The following is a 4,595-nucleotide window of genomic DNA, read 5'->3' on the forward strand; positions in this document are numbered from 1 at the left end:
AATTTTTTTTTTATTTCGTTCTATAATAAGTTTGATTAAAAATATTATGCTGTTTTTTTATGAAATTAAAAAAATAAATATTTTTGTTTTTATAACAATATAATCTAAATATTAAAAGAACGTTATTTACTAAAGGCAGCCCAAAAAATAGGAAAAAGTCCTAAAAGTCCTCTTAAAATCTGAAAAAGACATATCATATGATTTAAATACTTCAAAGTATAATAATAGAAAGATCCCGGAATAACTCCGAACAGCACCGCGAAATTCCGAAATGTCACGAAAAAATCTTTACTAATAAAACTGAATGATCTCCAATTACAAGGAAAATGGTTTCCAACAAAAAACAACAAAACCCACAGAAAAGCTCAAAATTTCTCAAAACGTTTGAAATTTGTAAAAATCTCCGAAAGAGTTCTAAAAATCTTTTGAAAGTTCCAAACAAGCGGCGAAGGGTTCCAGAAAAACTTAATAAAAGAGGGAAACCTAAAAAACTCCAAAAAAAATGATTTGAAAGAGAAAAAGACTCCGAGCAGCTCAGTAAAATTTAGTAAAACTAGTCAAATATCCCAAAAAGTACCAAATTATCACTAAAAAATCTTGGAAAGCCAGCCGAATGATTTCAAAAATTCCAAAAAGTAAACAAAAAATTAAATGAACTTGCATTTCTGTCACGAAAAAACTTCTTATAAAAGCCATTTGCTGTTCAGATTCGGCTTAAAAGTTTAAGTCTTTCTTCACAAAAAAATTTTAGCACCAAATATTTTTCTTTTATTTTTTTAAGGACGTTTATGTATATGTAGATTTAGCGCTTCCGACAAGCTCATTTATGAAGCATTATACCTACATATGCAGTAAGAGAGAAAGTAACCACACACCAAATTTGGCAAGCCTCCAATCACTCAATCAATTCATTTTAATTACGCAGAACAATGTTGCTTTTATGTGCCACACCGCCAGAAACGTGCCACAAGTTGGCAAATCTGTACACCAAACTTGGGATATAAATTTCACGTAAAACACATAAATCTAAGTGGTTGTTAATCTGTATGTAAAGAGTGCATAGACTGCAATGAATAGATAGGTAAAAAAAAAAACGCAGCTTAACAGTCAGCAAGCAATAACAACCACTGACTGGAATGCCAATAGCAATCTGCTATAGTCGCAACAGAGAAGTCACATAAATCAGAAAATATTTTATGTACCCCATAAAATCTATAAAAGAGCTTCCGCATTTTGCAGATGTAAAAGAAAAAATCAAATAAATAAAAAAATTAACAAACAAATACAGTTTTCCAAAACCATACGCGCATACAAAAATATGTACGTATGTATGTATATGTTGTTCATTTTGACAAAGAAAAAAATTTTAAATACATAACTGGCAAGTTTCTTCTTCTTTATTGGCGCTGTAACCGCCGCGATTTTGGCCGATTCCAATACAGCACGCCAGTAATTTCTCTTGTGTGCCAACTGACGCCAATTGGAAATGCCAAGTGAAGCCAAGTCCTTCTCCACCTGGAGGAGGCCTTCCTCTTCCTCTGTCGGGATAACTAGGAGTTAAAAAGTAATTCCGCCTTCCGGACCTCAGTAGCGTCTTTCAAGCCAAGATTGCGGTCATAGAGGAGCCTACCGAGTAATTAAGGACAGGCGAAGTAGAGAAAATAACATCTACATTTTCCAAACAGCCAAGTGGCATTAAAAGCTTCGGATTCTGTCATACCCAACTCGCAACTCACTCAAAGTGATGACAGAGCGGGACACAGAGGTATACCAGGCAATTAAATTGTGGGTGAACTTACAAGGAAGGGCACTTCCCTTCTACAAAATTATCGTCGACAAAATTATCTAATTTTACGGAACCTAAATTTAATAGTACCGAACTGGATCTCTCATAGAGTTTTTGTGGACGCCAAACTTATTTGGAAGTTAAACATTCAGAAGCGAGCAAAGAAATCCTATAGTCCGACCCACACTTCGTTATAGAGATGTGGTATGGTAGGCAGCCATCCTAAGTAGAATTCCATCTGAGGTAAAGGACCTGCCTAATGACTACATCATGCCAAGAAACTGCAACAACAACAAACCCCGCATAAGATTCGTAAGCTTTACTGACTCTATTCGGGGACTCAGACTCAGTAATTGAAGGGCATAGCCTTCTTTTCTAATGGATAAGAGGTGCGGTGTAGATGCAAGGGTTTTCACTGAGCAACTCAGTCTGGAGCTATACTCGCTGGCAATTAAGGAGGCGGTAAGGTTATGGTGTTTTCGTTTCTACCAAAAAATTTCGCCTTTTGATTGTCCTTTTCCCTTTTCGGGTCCGATTACTATTACCATTTTTATTACCATTATCTACATTTACCATTACTTTTATAATTACCGTTAACATCGCAGCTACCAATACCATTAGCATTCAATGCATTTTATGATTTTCCGCAGGCAGAGTCGTAGTGCGATGGCTTTGCATTTAGGAAATAGGTAAAACTTCAACAGCTAACACGAATTGTACACTCATTGCAGTCAAACAATGACAGCAAAGAAAAGGTGTAGAGTGAAAGACTTTCAGTTATCCACATTCACATACACAAGCAGTAATTTCACTGTGTAATCGATACCAAGCGCGAACAGGTGTAATTATGATGTAAAACGTGGCATGCGACAAGGCAGAAATTACAACGGGTGGTAGGTATGTATGTACATACGTACCAAAATTGAGTAAGGAAAAAACGTGCATCTACGGAAGATTATGGAGGCTGTACAAACATTCAAATTGCCGTTGCAAATGCAGACAATTTTACATTTATATTAAAGCCTGTTATACTTTTGTATGCATGCAAATATACATATGTGCATATGTAAATATGTCCATGAGTACTTGCAGCACGTGATGGTATTGTTTTTGCTGCAGAGCACCACCGCCTTAACTACCCAGCCAAAATGCCACGCTGCATGCTCCATGCCACTGTGGTAGCGGCGCCCAATACTTTTGCGACCAACAAGACAGGCATTGTTATTAACCGCAAGAAATGGCAAATTCGACACACAATTGCTGCAGCATAATATGTGGCGTACACACACACACAACTATTAACACTATTTTCTTGGCGGCAGTGGTATGGTGGCTGGCAGAAAGGATCGTGAATCAACGGGCGAAATTACTATGCGCCCAGATTGTTGTAATTGTTGTTGTATGATTGTCATGTGTGAATAATTTGCAGCTGTTTGGCGCGATTGTAAAAATGCCAAACTAAATGCGTTCCAGCAGTGTGTGAATGCGGTAACTGCGGCGGCCAACACTTGCCGCCACTTCAGCTTGTTGCACTACATCAACCGCCCAGCGCCGCTAAAGACAGTTCAAACCACTCCGCGCACAAGGCGGCACAAATTTAAATTATTTATGCATTCGCAAGCAAATGCAGGTGATTTGGAGCGTTAAAGTAAAAGTGCAATAGTTAGTGCAATTTTATACTTTGCTGCACCCGTGCAGACAGCAGCAATGTCAAAAGCGAAGACATTAAGTTGTAAAGTTGCATGCACCACCTACGCTGACCAACTGTTGCCATTGCAAGGCGGCGGACGGCTTCCGTCGGTCATGGCTGCAGCCTGCAGGGCTGTCGGACCATAACCATAGCCAGGCATGTTACGGGCCATTGCATCGTAATGAAAGCAGAAAATATGTACTTAAGTATTTTTAGGTTCACTCACATGCATACGAAATGGCATAGGTATTGTTTGAAATGCAAATCGCTAGTTTCGTGCGTAAAAATGTGCAAAGTCCACAATACAATGCATGGTAAACTAGAAAATAAAAAAAATGTTGTAAAAGGTATTTCAGAATACATTGCAGTAGTGGATGTCACTAGCTAGACAAAGGGAAATATTTGAGTTCACACATTGTACTAAGATCTGATTAAGCTATGATAAAGGATATTCTTATTTTAATCATATTTGAAAATTTTTTGTAAGACAATTGAAAGATAGTAAGCAAGATGGTTTGAGAGACTTTCAGTGCAGTTCATGAAACTTTCTTTCAACTCACTATACAATCTTTCGCAGAGCAATTGTCCATTTAAGCAACTATCTTGAACGCTCGTTTCTATATTTCGAAATGCGAAACTCATTGAAAGATCTACGTACGGCGATGTCTTAGCGATTTTCTGTTTGTATTTTAGCAATGAGTTCTCTAAAAATTAAATAAATTTGAAGATATATTTTATATCTTTTCATTTTGAAAGAAAACAAATAAAGTGGTAGAATAGCAACTATAACTTCTATACATAAATTATTGCTGTTTTTCCTTGCCAACTTTTATATAAACCGCTTCAAGCTCAAAAAAATTGTTGAAGAAAAACTAAAAATTAAATAAAAGAGTTAAAACAAAAAAATTTAAAAAATGTATGAAATAAATTTTTAAAAATGAAATTAATACCTATAAAAGCAATTATTTACCTTATAAAATAAAAAAAAATCTAAAAGTTAAACGAAAATTAAATTAAATAAAAAATATACTTATTAAAAAAAATAAGTTTTTAAAAAATTAAGTCAAAATTAAATTAATTTTTATTTTTGAAATATTATAATCCAAAAATTTAAATAAA

This window comes from Rhagoletis pomonella, unplaced genomic scaffold (assembly GCF_013731165.1).
Source record: "Rhagoletis pomonella isolate Grant_MI unplaced genomic scaffold, Rhpom_1.0 Rhpom_scaffold_00007, whole genome shotgun sequence".
Lineage (NCBI taxonomy): Eukaryota > Metazoa > Arthropoda > Insecta > Diptera > Tephritidae > Rhagoletis > Rhagoletis pomonella.